Source organism: Rhinoderma darwinii (assembly GCF_050947455.1).
Source record: "Rhinoderma darwinii isolate aRhiDar2 chromosome 5 unlocalized genomic scaffold, aRhiDar2.hap1 SUPER_5_unloc_35, whole genome shotgun sequence".
NCBI lineage: Eukaryota > Metazoa > Chordata > Amphibia > Anura > Rhinodermatidae > Rhinoderma > Rhinoderma darwinii.
This window is the reverse complement of record NW_027461793.1, coordinates 125,061-142,536: the sequence shown is the minus strand read 5'-3', so window position 1 is coordinate 142,536 and position 17,476 is coordinate 125,061. Positions and strand designations below refer to the sequence as shown.

Below are 17,476 nucleotides of genomic sequence, written 5' to 3'. Positions count from 1 at the left end.
CAACAGTCAAATAGTGGAGTGGAGTAGGGGAACAGCAAACAGCCAATAAAGCAGCCCGCCCGCTCGCCTGCCCGCCACAATGGACCTACCTGTGTACACTAGATGGATGTGATGGAATGTACTGTCGTCCCTACATTTCAAGAAGAAGTAAGAATTGCAGTTGCAACAAAGCCTTGCTTGCCTACAAAGAGAGCAGCAATTTGGATTTGTTACTATGTTACCTAGAAGAATAACAAACTGTGCAAGGATGGAGGTTGTAGGAGCAAGGAGAAGTTGTCTGTAAAGTTGGTGGATGCCTATTTTCCATTTTGCAGTCCCTTGTCTCCCTCTTGTGGCCTCCTGGAGGCAACTAGCTGTGCAAAAAAAAGACAGCCTGGCGGCCGGCTGTTGCAGTGTTGCCCTCTCAGGCAACACTGAGTGACTGACTGAGCCTCACCGTCTTATATAAAGTTCAGACGGAACTTTGCACGTGTCATAGTGGAGCCCTCAGGATTCCAGAGCCAGCTTTCTGACATCATAATGGGGCCTCAGAGATAAAAGCCTGGGCCCAGGCAGTGTTGGTCAGTGCTGCTCAGCAGGCAGCACTGGACTGGACTGGATTACAGCTGATACAAGGTGTGAAGGAACAAGGGGTGGCTGTGGGCATGCACTTGCTGCCGCTGCCAGTGTTTATCTGCATGGCAGCAGGGCATTTGGGCGTTGCCAGGAAGGCGTTTTTATGTAGATTCCTCCTCTTTCAGCACTGCATTGTGGTGCAAGCAAAAGAAGCAAATCCTGTCTGGCTTCCTCTCCGGCCTTTATTCACCTCCCGTGTAGCTGTGAGTGTGTGAGCCTGCAGGGCCCCATGGAATTGCCTAGAAGTAGGCTGAATCGCTGCAAGGGCTGAACAGCAGTATCGGGCAGGCTCGGGCAACGCGCGGCCCGTTCGGGTTATCGCTTCTCGGCCTTTTGGCTAAGATCAAGTGTAGTATCTGTTCTTATCAGTTTAATATCTGATACGTCCCCTATCTGGGGACCATATATTAAATGGATTTTTAGAACAGGGAGATGGAAATAGAGCTTGCTCTGTCCACTCCACGCATTGACCTGGTATTGCAGTATTTCCAGGACCGGTGCACCCTTTCCTTATGTGTTGACTAAAAGCAGATTCCAAAAGTGTTTTTTGTCTTTGCTATTGTTTCTGTCTTTCTGAAGGGATCTCCCCTTTTAATCCCATTATTTCAACACCTGTTGGACAATGCATGAGTGATAATGAGCTCATTGATTAAATGCAATTAATGAATAGATTGCCACCTCTTGTTGTGTGTCGTCTGTGTTTCTGTGTTTCCGGCATTTCACATTGGAACACCTCATTCACCTTCCTTGTCTTCTCTCCGCCCTCCCTTTTAGGTAAGTTAAAGAGCTGCACCTGAGCCAGCCACTGATTGATTGATTGATTGATTGATTGATTGATTGATTGATGCAGCACAACAGTCAAATAGTGGAGTGGAGTAGGGGAACAGCAAACAGCCAATAAAGCAGCCCGCCCGCTCGCCTGCCCGCCACAATGGACCTACCTGTGTACACTAGATGGATGTGATGGAATGTACTGTCGTCCCTACATTTCAAGAAGAAGTAAGAATTGCAGTTGCAACAAAGCCTTGCTTGCCTACAAAGAGAGCAGCAATTTGGATTTGTTACTATGTTACCTAGAAGAATAACAAACTGTGCAAGGATGGAGGTTGTAGGAGCAAGGAGAAGTTGTCTGTAAAGTTGGTGGATGCCTATTTTCCATTTTGCAGTCCCTTGTCTCCCTCTTGTGGCCTCCTGGAGGCAACTAGCTGTGCAAAAAAAAGACAGCCTGGCGGCCGGCTGTTGCAGTGTTGCCCTCTCAGGCAACACTGAGTGACTGACTGAGCCTCACCGTCTTATATAAAGTTCAGACGGAACTTTGCACGTGTCATAGTGGAGCCCTCAGGATTCCAGAGCCAGCTTTCTGACATCATAATGGGGCCTCAGAGATAAAAGCCTGGGCCCAGGCAGTGTTGGTCAGTGCTGCTCAGCAGGCAGCACTGGACTGGACTGGATTACAGCTGATACAAGGTGTGAAGGAACAAGGGGTGGCTGTGGGCATGCACTTGCTGCCGCTGCCAGTGTTTATCTGCATGGCAGCAGGGCATTTGGGCGTTGCCAGGAAGGCGTTTTTATGTAGATTCCTCCTCTTTCAGCACTGCATTGTGGTGCAAGCAAAAGAAGCAAATCCTGTCTGGCTTCCTCTCCGGCCTTTATTCACCTCCCGTGTAGCTGTGAGTGTGTGAGCCTGCAGGGCCCCATGGAATTGCCTAGAAGTAGGCTGAATCGCTGCAAGGGCTGAACAGCAGTATCGGGCAGGCTCGGGCAACGCGCGGCCCGTTCGGGTTATCGCTTCTCGGCCTTTTGGCTAAGATCAAGTGTAGTATCTGTTCTTATCAGTTTAATATCTGATACGTCCCCTATCTGGGGACCATATATTAAATGGATTTTTAGAACAGGGAGATGGAAATAGAGCTTGCTCTGTCCACTCCACGCATTGACCTGGTATTGCAGTATTTCCAGGACCGGTGCACCCTTTCCTTATGTGTTGACTAAAAGCAGATTCCAAAAGTGTTTTTTGTCTTTGCTATTGTTTCTGTCTTTCTGAAGGGATCTCCCCTTTTAATCCCATTATTTCAACACCTGTTGGACAATGCATGAGTGATAATGAGCTCATTGATTAAATGCAATTAATGAATAGATTGCCACCTCTTGTTGTGTGTCGTCTGTGTTTCTGTGTTTCCGGCATTTCACATTGGAACACCTCATTCACCTTCCTTGTCTTCTCTCCGCCCTCCCTTTTAGGTAAGTTAAAGAGCTGCACCTGAGCCAGCCACTGATTGATTGATTGATTGATTGATTGATTGATTGATTGATTGATGCAGCACAACAGTCAAATAGTGGAGTGGAGTAGGGGAACAGCAAACAGCCAATAAAGCAGCCCGCCCGCTCGCCTGCCCGCCACAATGGACCTACCTGTGTACACTAGATGGATGTGATGGAATGTACTGTCGTCCCTACATTTCAAGAAGAAGTAAGAATTGCAGTTGCAACAAAGCCTTGCTTGCCTACAAAGAGAGCAGCAATTTGGATTTGTTACTATGTTACCTAGAAGAATAACAAACTGTGCAAGGATGGAGGTTGTAGGAGCAAGGAGAAGTTGTCTGTAAAGTTGGTGGATGCCTATTTTCCATTTTGCAGTCCCTTGTCTCCCTCTTGTGGCCTCCTGGAGGCAACTAGCTGTGCAAAAAAAAGACAGCCTGGCGGCCGGCTGTTGCAGTGTTGCCCTCTCAGGCAACACTGAGTGACTGACTGAGCCTCACCGTCTTATATAAAGTTCAGACGGAACTTTGCACGTGTCATAGTGGAGCCCTCAGGATTCCAGAGCCAGCTTTCTGACATCATAATGGGGCCTCAGAGATAAAAGCCTGGGCCCAGGCAGTGTTGGTCAGTGCTGCTCAGCAGGCAGCACTGGACTGGACTGGATTACAGCTGATACAAGGTGTGAAGGAACAAGGGGTGGCTGTGGGCATGCACTTGCTGCCGCTGCCAGTGTTTATCTGCATGGCAGCAGGGCATTTGGGCGTTGCCAGGAAGGCGTTTTTATGTAGATTCCTCCTCTTTCAGCACTGCATTGTGGTGCAAGCAAAAGAAGCAAATCCTGTCTGGCTTCCTCTCCGGCCTTTATTCACCTCCCGTGTAGCTGTGAGTGTGTGAGCCTGCAGGGCCCCATGGAATTGCCTAGAAGTAGGCTGAATCGCTGCAAGGGCTGAACAGCAGTATCGGGCAGGCTCGGGCAACGCGCGGCCCGTTCGGGTTATCGCTTCTCGGCCTTTTGGCTAAGATCAAGTGTAGTATCTGTTCTTATCAGTTTAATATCTGATACGTCCCCTATCTGGGGACCATATATTAAATGGATTTTTAGAACAGGGAGATGGAAATAGAGCTTGCTCTGTCCACTCCACGCATTGACCTGGTATTGCAGTATTTCCAGGACCGGTGCACCCTTTCCTTATGTGTTGACTAAAAGCAGATTCCAAAAGTGTTTTTTGTCTTTGCTATTGTTTCTGTCTTTCTGAAGGGATCTCCCCTTTTAATCCCATTATTTCAACACCTGTTGGACAATGCATGAGTGATAATGAGCTCATTGATTAAATGCAATTAATGAATAGATTGCCACCTCTTGTTGTGTGTCGTCTGTGTTTCTGTGTTTCCGGCATTTCACATTGGAACACCTCATTCACCTTCCTTGTCTTCTCTCCGCCCTCCCTTTTAGGTAAGTTAAAGAGCTGCACCTGAGCCAGCCACTGATTGATTGATTGATTGATTGATTGATTGATTGATTGATTGATGCAGCACAACAGTCAAATAGTGGAGTGGAGTAGGGGAACAGCAAACAGCCAATAAAGCAGCCCGCCCGCTCGCCTGCCCGCCACAATGGACCTACCTGTGTACACTAGATGGATGTGATGGAATGTACTGTCGTCCCTACATTTCAAGAAGAAGTAAGAATTGCAGTTGCAACAAAGCCTTGCTTGCCTACAAAGAGAGCAGCAATTTGGATTTGTTACTATGTTACCTAGAAGAATAACAAACTGTGCAAGGATGGAGGTTGTAGGAGCAAGGAGAAGTTGTCTGTAAAGTTGGTGGATGCCTATTTTCCATTTTGCAGTCCCTTGTCTCCCTCTTGTGGCCTCCTGGAGGCAACTAGCTGTGCAAAAAAAAGACAGCCTGGCGGCCGGCTGTTGCAGTGTTGCCCTCTCAGGCAACACTGAGTGACTGACTGAGCCTCACCGTCTTATATAAAGTTCAGACGGAACTTTGCACGTGTCATAGTGGAGCCCTCAGGATTCCAGAGCCAGCTTTCTGACATCATAATGGGGCCTCAGAGATAAAAGCCTGGGCCCAGGCAGTGTTGGTCAGTGCTGCTCAGCAGGCAGCACTGGACTGGACTGGATTACAGCTGATACAAGGTGTGAAGGAACAAGGGGTGGCTGTGGGCATGCACTTGCTGCCGCTGCCAGTGTTTATCTGCATGGCAGCAGGGCATTTGGGCGTTGCCAGGAAGGCGTTTTTATGTAGATTCCTCCTCTTTCAGCACTGCATTGTGGTGCAAGCAAAAGAAGCAAATCCTGTCTGGCTTCCTCTCCGGCCTTTATTCACCTCCCGTGTAGCTGTGAGTGTGTGAGCCTGCAGGGCCCCATGGAATTGCCTAGAAGTAGGCTGAATCGCTGCAAGGGCTGAACAGCAGTATCGGGCAGGCTCGGGCAACGCGCGGCCCGTTCGGGTTATCGCTTCTCGGCCTTTTGGCTAAGATCAAGTGTAGTATCTGTTCTTATCAGTTTAATATCTGATACGTCCCCTATCTGGGGACCATATATTAAATGGATTTTTAGAACAGGGAGATGGAAATAGAGCTTGCTCTGTCCACTCCACGCATTGACCTGGTATTGCAGTATTTCCAGGACCGGTGCACCCTTTCCTTATGTGTTGACTAAAAGCAGATTCCAAAAGTGTTTTTTGTCTTTGCTATTGTTTCTGTCTTTCTGAAGGGATCTCCCCTTTTAATCCCATTATTTCAACACCTGTTGGACAATGCATGAGTGATAATGAGCTCATTGATTAAATGCAATTAATGAATAGATTGCCACCTCTTGTTGTGTGTCGTCTGTGTTTCTGTGTTTCCGGCATTTCACATTGGAACACCTCATTCACCTTCCTTGTCTTCTCTCCGCCCTCCCTTTTAGGTAAGTTAAAGAGCTGCACCTGAGCCAGCCACTGATTGATTGATTGATTGATTGATTGATTGATTGATTGATTGATTGATTGATTGATGCAGCACAACAGTCAAATAGTGGAGTGGAGTAGGGGAACAGCAAACAGCCAATAAAGCAGCCCGCCCGCTCGCCTGCCCGCCACAATGGACCTACCTGTGTACACTAGATGGATGTGATGGAATGTACTGTCGTCCCTACATTTCAAGAAGAAGTAAGAATTGCAGTTGCAACAAAGCCTTGCTTGCCTACAAAGAGAGCAGCAATTTGGATTTGTTACTATGTTACCTAGAAGAATAACAAACTGTGCAAGGATGGAGGTTGTAGGAGCAAGGAGAAGTTGTCTGTAAAGTTGGTGGATGCCTATTTTCCATTTTGCAGTCCCTTGTCTCCCTCTTGTGGCCTCCTGGAGGCAACTAGCTGTGCAAAAAAAAGACAGCCTGGCGGCCGGCTGTTGCAGTGTTGCCCTCTCAGGCAACACTGAGTGACTGACTGAGCCTCACCGTCTTATATAAAGTTCAGACGGAACTTTGCACGTGTCATAGTGGAGCCCTCAGGATTCCAGAGCCAGCTTTCTGACATCATAATGGGGCCTCAGAGATAAAAGCCTGGGCCCAGGCAGTGTTGGTCAGTGCTGCTCAGCAGGCAGCACTGGACTGGACTGGATTACAGCTGATACAAGGTGTGAAGGAACAAGGGGTGGCTGTGGGCATGCACTTGCTGCCGCTGCCAGTGTTTATCTGCATGGCAGCAGGGCATTTGGGCGTTGCCAGGAAGGCGTTTTTATGTAGATTCCTCCTCTTTCAGCACTGCATTGTGGTGCAAGCAAAAGAAGCAAATCCTGTCTGGCTTCCTCTCCGGCCTTTATTCACCTCCCGTGTAGCTGTGAGTGTGTGAGCCTGCAGGGCCCCATGGAATTGCCTAGAAGTAGGCTGAATCGCTGCAAGGGCTGAACAGCAGTATCGGGCAGGCTCGGGCAACGCGCGGCCCGTTCGGGTTATCGCTTCTCGGCCTTTTGGCTAAGATCAAGTGTAGTATCTGTTCTTATCAGTTTAATATCTGATACGTCCCCTATCTGGGGACCATATATTAAATGGATTTTTAGAACAGGGAGATGGAAATAGAGCTTGCTCTGTCCACTCCACGCATTGACCTGGTATTGCAGTATTTCCAGGACCGGTGCACCCTTTCCTTATGTGTTGACTAAAAGCAGATTCCAAAAGTGTTTTTTGTCTTTGCTATTGTTTCTGTCTTTCTGAAGGGATCTCCCCTTTTAATCCCATTATTTCAACACCTGTTGGACAATGCATGAGTGATAATGAGCTCATTGATTAAATGCAATTAATGAATAGATTGCCACCTCTTGTTGTGTGTCGTCTGTGTTTCTGTGTTTCCGGCATTTCACATTGGAACACCTCATTCACCTTCCTTGTCTTCTCTCCGCCCTCCCTTTTAGGTAAGTTAAAGAGCTGCACCTGAGCCAGCCACTGATTGATTGATTGATTGATTGATTGATTGATTGATTGATTGATTGATTGATGCAGCACAACAGTCAAATAGTGGAGTGGAGTAGGGGAACAGCAAACAGCCAATAAAGCAGCCCGCCCGCTCGCCTGCCCGCCACAATGGACCTACCTGTGTACACTAGATGGATGTGATGGAATGTACTGTCGTCCCTACATTTCAAGAAGAAGTAAGAATTGCAGTTGCAACAAAGCCTTGCTTGCCTACAAAGAGAGCAGCAATTTGGATTTGTTACTATGTTACCTAGAAGAATAACAAACTGTGCAAGGATGGAGGTTGTAGGAGCAAGGAGAAGTTGTCTGTAAAGTTGGTGGATGCCTATTTTCCATTTTGCAGTCCCTTGTCTCCCTCTTGTGGCCTCCTGGAGGCAACTAGCTGTGCAAAAAAAAGACAGCCTGGCGGCCGGCTGTTGCAGTGTTGCCCTCTCAGGCAACACTGAGTGACTGACTGAGCCTCACCGTCTTATATAAAGTTCAGACGGAACTTTGCACGTGTCATAGTGGAGCCCTCAGGATTCCAGAGCCAGCTTTCTGACATCATAATGGGGCCTCAGAGATAAAAGCCTGGGCCCAGGCAGTGTTGGTCAGTGCTGCTCAGCAGGCAGCACTGGACTGGACTGGATTACAGCTGATACAAGGTGTGAAGGAACAAGGGGTGGCTGTGGGCATGCACTTGCTGCCGCTGCCAGTGTTTATCTGCATGGCAGCAGGGCATTTGGGCGTTGCCAGGAAGGCGTTTTTATGTAGATTCCTCCTCTTTCAGCACTGCATTGTGGTGCAAGCAAAAGAAGCAAATCCTGTCTGGCTTCCTCTCCGGCCTTTATTCACCTCCCGTGTAGCTGTGAGTGTGTGAGCCTGCAGGGCCCCATGGAATTGCCTAGAAGTAGGCTGAATCGCTGCAAGGGCTGAACAGCAGTATCGGGCAGGCTCGGGCAACGCGCGGCCCGTTCGGGTTATCGCTTCTCGGCCTTTTGGCTAAGATCAAGTGTAGTATCTGTTCTTATCAGTTTAATATCTGATACGTCCCCTATCTGGGGACCATATATTAAATGGATTTTTAGAACAGGGAGATGGAAATAGAGCTTGCTCTGTCCACTCCACGCATTGACCTGGTATTGCAGTATTTCCAGGACCGGTGCACCCTTTCCTTATGTGTTGACTAAAAGCAGATTCCAAAAGTGTTTTTTGTCTTTGCTATTGTTTCTGTCTTTCTGAAGGGATCTCCCCTTTTAATCCCATTATTTCAACACCTGTTGGACAATGCATGAGTGATAATGAGCTCATTGATTAAATGCAATTAATGAATAGATTGCCACCTCTTGTTGTGTGTCGTCTGTGTTTCTGTGTTTCCGGCATTTCACATTGGAACACCTCATTCACCTTCCTTGTCTTCTCTCCGCCCTCCCTTTTAGGTAAGTTAAAGAGCTGCACCTGAGCCAGCCACTGATTGATTGATTGATTGATTGATTGATTGATTGATTGATTGATTGATTGATTGATGCAGCACAACAGTCAAATAGTGGAGTGGAGTAGGGGAACAGCAAACAGCCAATGAAGCAGCCCGCCCGCTCGCCTGCCCGCCACAATGGACCTACCTGTGTACACTAGATGGATGTGATGGAATGTACTGTCGTCCCTACATTTCAAGAAGACGTAAGAATTGCAGTTGCAACAAAGCCTTGCTTGCCTACAAAGAGAGCAGCAATTTGGATTTGTTACTATGTTACCTAGAAGAATAACAAACTGTGCAAGGATGGAGGTTGTAGGAGCAAGGAGAAGTTGTCTGTAAAGTTGGTGGATGCCTATTTTCCATTTTGCAGTCCCTTGTCTCCCTCTTGTGGCCTCCTGGAGGCAACTAGCTGTGCAAAAAAAAAGACAGCCTGGCGGCCGGCTGTTGCAGTGTTGCCCTCTCAGGCAACACTGAGTGACTGACTGAGCCTCACCGTCTTATATAAAGTTCAGACGGAACTTTGCACGTGTCATAGTGGAGCCCTCAGGATTCCAGAGCCAGCTTTCTGACATCATAATGGGGCCTCAGAGATAAAAGCCTGGGCCCAGGCAGTGTTGGTCAGTGCTGCTCAGCAGGCAGCACTGGACTGGACTGGATTACAGCTGATACAAGGTGTGAAGGAACAAGGGGTGGCTGTGGGCATGCACTTGCTGCCGCTGCCAGTGTTTATCTGCATGGCAGCAGGGCATTTGGGCGTTGCCAGGAAGGCGTTTTTATGTAGATTCCTCCTCTTCCAGCACTGCATTGTGGTGCAAGCAAAAGAAGCAAATCCTGTCTGGCTTCCTCTCCGGCCTTTATTCACCTCCCGTGTAGCTGTGAGTGTGTGAGCCTGCAGGGCCCCATGGAATTGCCTAGAAGTAGGCTGAATCGCTGCAAGGGCTGAACAGCAGTATCGGGCAGGCTCGGGCAACGCGCGGCCCGTTCGGGTTATCGCTTCTCGGCCTTTTGGCTAAGATCAAGTGTAGTATCTGTTCTTATCAGTTTAATATCTGATACGTCCCCTATCTGGGGACCATATATTAAATGGATTTTTAGAACAGGGAGATGGAAATAGAGCTTGCTCTGTCCACTCCACGCATTGACCTGGTATTGCAGTATTTCCAGGACCGGTGCACCCTTTCCTTATGTGTTGACTAAAAGCAGATTCCAAAAGTGTTTTTTGTCTTTGCTATTGTTTCTGTCTTTCTGAAGGGATCACCTGTTGGACAATGCATGAGTGATAATGAGCTCATTGATTAAATGCAATTAATGAATAGATTGCCACCTCTTGTTGTGTGTCGTCTGTGTTTCTGTGTTTCCGGCATTTCACATTGGAACACCTCATTCACCTTCCTTGTCTTCTCTCCGCCCTCCCTTTTAGGTAAGTTAAAGAGCTGCACCTGAGCCAGCCACTGATTGATTGATTGATTGATTGATTGATTGATTGATTGATTGATTGATTGATGCAGCACAACAGTCAAATAGTGGAGTGGAGTAGGGGAACAGCAAACAGCCAATAAAGCAGCCCGCCCGCTCGCCTGCCCGCCACAATGGACCTACCTGTGTACACTAGATGGATGTGATGGAATGTACTGTCGTCCCTACATTTCAAGAAGAAGTAAGAATTGCAGTTGCAACAAAGCCTTGCTTGCCTACAAAGAGAGCAGCAATTTGGATTTGTTACTATGTTACCTAGAAGAATAACAAACTGTGCAAGGATGGAGGTTGTAGGAGCAAGGAGAAGTTGTCTGTAAAGTTGGTGGATGCCTATTTTCCATTTTGCAGTCCCTTGTCTCCCTCTTGTGGCCTCCTGGAGGCAACTAGCTGTGCAAAAAAAAGACAGCCTGGCGGCCGGCTGTTGCAGTGTTGCCCTCTCAGGCAACACTGAGTGACTGACTGAGCCTCACCGTCTTATATAAAGTTCAGACGGAACTTTGCACGTGTCATAGTGGAGCCCTCAGGATTCCAGAGCCAGCTTTCTGACATCATAATGGGGCCTCAGAGATAAAAGCCTGGGCCCAGGCAGTGTTGGTCAGTGCTGCTCAGCAGGCAGCACTGGACTGGACTGGATTACAGCTGATACAAGGTGTGAAGGAACAAGGGGTGGCTGTGGGCATGCACTTGCTGCCGCTGCCAGTGTTTATCTGCATGGCAGCAGGGCATTTGGGCGTTGCCAGGAAGGCGTTTTTATGTAGATTCCTCCTCTTTCAGCACTGCATTGTGGTGCAAGCAAAAGAAGCAAATCCTGTCTGGCTTCCTCTCCGGCCTTTATTCACCTCCCGTGTAGCTGTGAGTGTGTGAGCCTGCAGGGCCCCATGGAATTGCCTAGAAGTAGGCTGAATCGCTGCAAGGGCTGAACAGCAGTATCGGGCAGGCTCGGGCAACGCGCGGCCCGTTCGGGTTATCGCTTCTCGGCCTTTTGGCTAAGATCAAGTGTAGTATCTGTTCTTATCAGTTTAATATCTGATACGTCCCCTATCTGGGGACCATATATTAAATGGATTTTTAGAACAGGGAGATGGAAATAGAGCTTGCTCTGTCCACTCCACGCATTGACCTGGTATTGCAGTATTTCCAGGACCGGTGCACCCTTTCCTTATGTGTTGACTAAAAGCAGATTCCAAAAGTGTTTTTTGTCTTTGCTATTGTTTCTGTCTTTCTGAAGGGATCTCCCCTTTTAATCCCATTATTTCAACACCTGTTGGACAATGCATGAGTGATAATGAGCTCATTGATTAAATGCAATTAATGAATAGATTGCCACCTCTTGTTGTGTGTCGTCTGTGTTTCTGTGTTTCCGGCATTTCACATTGGAACACCTCATTCACCTTCCTTGTCTTCTCTCCGCCCTCCCTTTTAGGTAAGTTAAAGAGCTGCACCTGAGCCAGCCACTGATTGATTGATTGATTGATTGATTGATTGATTGATTGATTGATTGATTGATGCAGCACAACAGTCAAATAGTGGAGTGGAGTAGGGGAACAGCAAACAGCCAATAAAGCAGCCCGCCCGCTCGCCTGCCCGCCACAATGGACCTACCTGTGTACACTAGATCACTAGATGGATGTGATGGAATGTACTGTCGTCCCTACATTTCAAGAAGAAGTAAGAATTGCAGTTGCAACAAAGCCTTGCTTGCCTACAAAGAGAGCAGCAATTTGGATTTGTTACTATGTTACCTAGAAGAATAACAAACTGTGCAAGGATGGAGGTTGTAGGAGCAAGGAGAAGTTGTCTGTAAAGTTGGTGGATGCCTATTTTCCATTTTGCAGTCCCTTGTCTCCCTCTTGTGGCCTCCTGGAGGCAACTAGCTGTGCAAAAAAAAGACAGCCTGGCGGCCGGCTGTTGCAGTGTTGCCCTCTCAGGCAACACTGAGTGACTGACTGAGCCTCACCGTCTTATATAAAGTTCAGACGGAACTTTGCACGTGTCATAGTGGAGCCCTCAGGATTCCAGAGCCAGCTTTCTGACATCATAATGGGGCCTCAGAGATAAAAGCCTGGGCCCAGGCAGTGTTGGTCAGTGCTGCTCAGCAGGCAGCACTGGACTGGACTGGATTACAGCTGATACAAGGTGTGAAGGAACAAGGGGTGGCTGTGGGCATGCACTTGCTGCCGCTGCCAGTGTTTATCTGCATGGCAGCAGGGCATTTGGGCGTTGCCAGGAAGGCGTTTTTATGTAGATTCCTCCTCTTTCAGCACTGCATTGTGGTGCAAGCAAAAGAAGCAAATCCTGTCTGGCTTCCTCTCCGGCCTTTATTCACCTCCCGTGTAGCTGTGAGTGTGTGAGCCTGCAGGGCCCCATGGAATTGCCTAGAAGTAGGCTGAATCGCTGCAAGGGCTGAACAGCAGTATCGGGCAGGCTCGGGCAACGCGCGGCCCGTTCGGGTTATCGCTTCTCGGCCTTTTGGCTAAGATCAAGTGTAGTATCTGTTCTTATCAGTTTAATATCTGATACGTCCCCTATCTGGGGACCATATATTAAATGGATTTTTAGAACAGGGAGATGGAAATAGAGCTTGCTCTGTCCACTCCACGCATTGACCTGGTATTGCAGTATTTCCAGGACCGGTGCACCCTTTCCTTATGTGTTGACTAAAAGCAGATTCCAAAAGTGTTTTTTGTCTTTGCTATTGTTTCTGTCTTTCTGAAGGGATCTCCCCTTTTAATCCCATTATTTCAACACCTGTTGGACAATGCATGAGTGATAATGAGCTCATTGATTAAATGCAATTAATGAATAGATTGCCACCTCTTGTTGTGTGTCGTCTGTGTTTCTGTGTTTCCGGCATTTCACATTGGAACACCTCATTCACCTTCCTTGTCTTCTCTCCGCCCTCCCTTTTAGGTAAGTTAAAGAGCTGCACCTGAGCCAGCCACTGATTGATTGATTGATTGATTGATTGATTGATTGATTGATTGATTGATGCAGCACAACAGTCAAATAGTGGAGTGGAGTAGGGGAACAGCAAACAGCCAATAAAGCAGCCCGCCCGCTCGCCTGCCCGCCACAATGGACCTACCTGTGTACACTAGATGGATGTGATGGAATGTACTGTCGTCCCTACATTTCAAGAAGAAGTAAGAATTGCAGTTGCAACAAAGCCTTGCTTGCCTACAAAGAGAGCAGCAATTTGGATTTGTTACTATGTTACCTAGAAGAATAACAAACTGTGCAAGGATGGAGGTTGTAGGAGCAAGGAGAAGTTGTCTGTAAAGTTGGTGGATGCCTATTTTCCATTTTGCAGTCCCTTGTCTCCCTCTTGTGGCCTCCTGGAGGCAACTAGCTGTGCAAAAAAAAGACAGCCTGGCGGCCGGCTGTTGCAGTGTTGCCCTCTCAGGCAACACTGAGTGACTGACTGAGCCTCACCGTCTTATATAAAGTTCAGACGGAACTTTGCACGTGTCATAGTGGAGCCCTCAGGATTCCAGAGCCAGCTTTCTGACATCATAATGGGGCCTCAGAGATAAAAGCCTGGGCCCAGGCAGTGTTGGTCAGTGCTGCTCAGCAGGCAGCACTGGACTGGACTGGATTACAGCTGATACAAGGTGTGAAGGAACAAGGGGTGGCTGTGGGCATGCACTTGCTGCCGCTGCCAGTGTTTATCTGCATGGCAGCAGGGCATTTGGGCGTTGCCAGGAAGGCGTTTTTATGTAGATTCCTCCTCTTTCAGCACTGCATTGTGGTGCAAGCAAAAGAAGCAAATCCTGTCTGGCTTCCTCTCCGGCCTTTATTCACCTCCCGTGTAGCTGTGAGTGTGTGAGCCTGCAGGGCCCCATGGAATTGCCTAGAAGTAGGCTGAATCGCTGCAAGGGCTGAACAGCAGTATCGGGCAGGCTCGGGCAACGCGCGGCCCGTTCGGGTTATCGCTTCTCGGCCTTTTGGCTAAGATCAAGTGTAGTATCTGTTCTTATCAGTTTAATATCTGATACGTCCCCTATCTGGGGACCATATATTAAATGGATTTTTAGAACAGGGAGATGGAAATAGAGCTTGCTCTGTCCACTCCACGCATTGACCTGGTATTGCAGTATTTCCAGGACCGGTGCACCCTTTCCTTATGTGTTGACTAAAAGCAGATTCCAAAAGTGTTTTTTGTCTTTGCTATTGTTTCTGTCTTTCTGAAGGGATCTCCCCTTTTAATCCCATTATTTCAACACCTGTTGGACAATGCATGAGTGATAATGAGCTCATTGATTAAATGCAATTAATGAATAGATTGCCACCTCTTGTTGTGTGTCGTCTGTGTTTCTGTGTTTCCGGCATTTCACATTGGAACACCTCATTCACCTTCCTTGTCTTCTCTCCGCCCTCCCTTTTAGGTAAGTTAAAGAGCTGCACCTGAGCCAGCCACTGATTGATTGATTGATTGATTGATTGATTGATTGATTGATTGATTGATTGATTGATTGATCAGCACAACAGTCAAATAGTGGAGTGGAGTAGGGGAACAGCAAACAGCCAATAAAGCAGCCCGCCCGCTCGCCTGCCCGCCACAATGGACCTACCTGTGTACACTAGATGGATGTGATGGAATGTACTGTCGTCCCTACATTTCAAGAAGAAGTAAGAATTGCAGTTGCAACAAAGCCTTGCTTGCCTACAAAGAGAGCAGCAATTTGGATTTGTTACTATGTTACCTAGAAGAATAACAAACTGTGCAAGGATGGAGGTTGTAGGAGCAAGGAGAAGTTGTCTGTAAAGTTGGTGGATGCCTATTTTCCATTTTGCAGTCCCTTGTCTCCCTCTTGTGGCCTCCTGGAGGCAACTAGCTGTGCAAAAAAAAGACAGCCTGGCGGCCGGCTGTTGCAGTGTTGCCCTCTCAGGCAACACTGAGTGACTGACTGAGCCTCACCGTCTTATATAAAGTTCAGACGGAACTTTGCACGTGTCATAGTGGAGCCCTCAGGATTCCAGAGCCAGCTTTCTGACATCATAATGGGGCCTCAGAGATAAAAGCCTGGGCCCAGGCAGTGTTGGTCAGTGCTGCTCAGCAGGCAGCACTGGACTGGACTGGATTACAGCTGATACAAGGTGTGAAGGAACAAGGGGTGGCTGTGGGCATGCACTTGCTGCCGCTGCCAGTGTTTATCTGCATGGCAGCAGGGCATTTGGGCGTTGCCAGGAAGGCGTTTTTATGTAGATTCCTCCTCTTTCAGCACTGCATTGTGGTGCAAGCAAAAGAAGCAAATCCTGTCTGGCTTCCTCTCCGGCCTTTATTCACCTCCCGTGTAGCTGTGAGTGTGTGAGCCTGCAGGGCCCCATGGAATTGCCTAGAAGTAGGCTGAATCGCTGCAAGGGCTGAACAGCAGTATCGGGCAGGCTCGGGCAACGCGCGGCCCGTTCGGGTTATCGCTTCTCGGCCTTTTGGCTAAGATCAAGTGTAGTATCTGTTCTTCTCAGTTTAATATCTGATACGTCCCCTATCTGGGGACCATATATTAAATGGATTTTTAGAACAGGGAGATGGAAATAGAGCTTGCTCTGTCCACTCCACGCATTGACCTGGTATTGCAGTATTTCCAGGACCGGTGCACCCTTTCCTTATGTGTTGACTAAAAGCAGATTCCAAAAGTGTTTTTTGTCTTTGCTATTGTTTCTGTCTTTCTGAAGGGATCTCCCCTTTTAATCCCATTATTTCAACACCTGTTGGACAATGCATGAGTGATAATGAGCTCATTGATTAAATGCAATTAATGAATAGATTGCCACCTCTTGTTGTGTGTCGTCTGTGTTTCTGTGTTTCCGGCATTTCACATTGGAACACCTCATTCACCTTCCTTGTCTTCTCTCCGCCCTCCCTTTTAGGTAAGTTAAAGAGCTGCACCTGAGCCAGCCACTGATTGATTGATTGATTGATTGATTGATTGATTGATTGATTGATTGATTGATTGATGCAGCACAACAGTCAAATAGTGGAGTGGAGTAGGGGAACAGCAAACAGCCAATAAAGCAGCCCGCCCGCTCGCCTGCCCGCCACAATGGACCTACCTGTGTACACTAGATGGATGTGATGGAATGTACTGTCGTCCCTACATTTCAAGAAGAAGTAAGAATTGCAGTTGCAACAAAGCCTTGCTTGCCTACAAAGAGAGCAGCAATTTGGATTTGTTACTATGTTACCTAGAAGAATAACAAACTGTGCAAGGATGGAGGTTGTAGGAGCAAGGAGAAGTTGTCTGTAAAGTTGGTGGATGCCTATTTTCCATTTTGCAGTCCCTTGTCTCCCTCTTGTGGCCTCCTGGAGGCAACTAGCTGTGCAAAAAAAAGACAGCCTGGCGGCCGGCTGTTGCAGTGTTGCCCTCTCAGGCAACACTGAGTGACTGACTGAGCCTCACCGTCTTATATAAAGTTCAGACGGAACTTTGCACGTGTCATAGTGGAGCCCTCAGGATTCCAGAGCCAGCTTTCTGACATCATAATGGGGCCTCAGAGATAAAAGCCTGGGCCCAGGCAGTGTTGGTCAGTGCTGCTCAGCAGGCAGCACTGGACTGGACTGGATTACAGCTGATACAAGGTGTGAAGGAACAAGGGGTGGCTGTGGGCATGCACTTGCTGCCGCTGCCAGTGTTTATCTGCATGGCAGCAGGGCATTTGGGCGTTGCCAGGAAGGCGTTTTTATGTAGATTCCTCCTCTTTCAGCACTGCATTGTGGTGCAAGCAAAAGAAGCAAATCCTGTCTGGCTTCCTCTCCGGCCTTTATTCACCTCCCGTGTAGCTGTGAGTGTGTGAGCCTGCAGGGCCCCATGGAATTGCCTAGAAGTAGGCTGAATCGCTGCAAGGGCTGAACAGCAGTATCGGGCAGGCTCGGGCAACGCGCGGCCCGTTCGGGTTATCGCTTCTCGGCCTTTTGGCTAAGATCAAGTGTAGTATCTGTTCTTATCAGTTTAATATCTGATACGTCCCCTATCTGGGGACCATATATTAAATGGATTTTTAGAACAGGGAGATGGAAATAGAGCTTGCTCTGTCCACTCCACGCATTGACCTGGTATTGCAGTATTTCCAGGACCGGTGCACCCTTTCCTTATGTGTTGACTAAAAGCAGATTCCAAAAGTGTTTTTTGTCTTTGCTATTGTTTCTGTCTTTCTGAAGGGATCTCCCCTTTTAATCCCATTATTTCAACACCTGTTGGACA

At 48.0% G+C, this 17,476-nt stretch overlaps 12 non-coding genes across 12 annotated transcripts; all 12 read left to right on the top strand.

Annotated features, from left to right (window-relative positions):
- Positions 1 to 932: 932 nt before the first annotated feature.
- Positions 933 to 1,123, top strand: LOC142690746 (U2 spliceosomal RNA). The gene has a single exon (XR_012859436.1). It is a non-coding gene; the product is annotated as a U2 spliceosomal RNA (small nuclear RNA).
- Positions 1,124 to 2,399: 1,276 nt separating this feature from the next.
- Positions 2,400 to 2,590, top strand: LOC142690744 (U2 spliceosomal RNA). Its single transcript, XR_012859434.1, has one exon. It is a non-coding gene; the product is annotated as a U2 spliceosomal RNA (small nuclear RNA).
- A 1,280-nt stretch (positions 2,591 to 3,870) lies between these two features.
- On the top strand, positions 3,871 to 4,061 carry LOC142690742 (U2 spliceosomal RNA). Its single transcript, XR_012859433.1, has one exon. It is a non-coding gene; the product is annotated as a U2 spliceosomal RNA (small nuclear RNA).
- A 1,280-nt stretch (positions 4,062 to 5,341) lies between these two features.
- On the top strand, positions 5,342 to 5,532 carry LOC142690741 (U2 spliceosomal RNA). The gene has a single exon (XR_012859432.1). It is a non-coding gene; the product is annotated as a U2 spliceosomal RNA (small nuclear RNA).
- A 1,292-nt stretch (positions 5,533 to 6,824) lies between these two features.
- LOC142690740 (U2 spliceosomal RNA) lies at positions 6,825 to 7,015 on the top strand. Its single transcript, XR_012859431.1, has one exon. It is a non-coding gene; the product is annotated as a U2 spliceosomal RNA (small nuclear RNA).
- Positions 7,016 to 8,303: 1,288 nt separating this feature from the next.
- On the top strand, positions 8,304 to 8,494 carry LOC142690739 (U2 spliceosomal RNA). Its single transcript, XR_012859430.1, has one exon. It is a non-coding gene; the product is annotated as a U2 spliceosomal RNA (small nuclear RNA).
- A 1,293-nt stretch (positions 8,495 to 9,787) lies between these two features.
- LOC142690738 (U2 spliceosomal RNA) lies at positions 9,788 to 9,978 on the top strand. The gene has a single exon (XR_012859429.1). It is a non-coding gene; the product is annotated as a U2 spliceosomal RNA (small nuclear RNA).
- A 1,262-nt stretch (positions 9,979 to 11,240) lies between these two features.
- Positions 11,241 to 11,431, top strand: LOC142690737 (U2 spliceosomal RNA). The gene has a single exon (XR_012859428.1). It is a non-coding gene; the product is annotated as a U2 spliceosomal RNA (small nuclear RNA).
- A 1,296-nt stretch (positions 11,432 to 12,727) lies between these two features.
- Positions 12,728 to 12,918, top strand: LOC142690736 (U2 spliceosomal RNA). The gene has a single exon (XR_012859427.1). It is a non-coding gene; the product is annotated as a U2 spliceosomal RNA (small nuclear RNA).
- Positions 12,919 to 14,202: 1,284 nt separating this feature from the next.
- LOC142690735 (U2 spliceosomal RNA) lies at positions 14,203 to 14,393 on the top strand. The gene has a single exon (XR_012859426.1). It is a non-coding gene; the product is annotated as a U2 spliceosomal RNA (small nuclear RNA).
- Positions 14,394 to 15,688: 1,295 nt separating this feature from the next.
- LOC142691017 (U2 spliceosomal RNA) lies at positions 15,689 to 15,879 on the top strand. The gene has a single exon (XR_012859683.1). It is a non-coding gene; the product is annotated as a U2 spliceosomal RNA (small nuclear RNA).
- Positions 15,880 to 17,171: 1,292 nt separating this feature from the next.
- LOC142690734 (U2 spliceosomal RNA) lies at positions 17,172 to 17,362 on the top strand. The gene has a single exon (XR_012859425.1). It is a non-coding gene; the product is annotated as a U2 spliceosomal RNA (small nuclear RNA).
- The last annotated feature ends 114 nt before the right edge of the window (positions 17,363 to 17,476 follow it).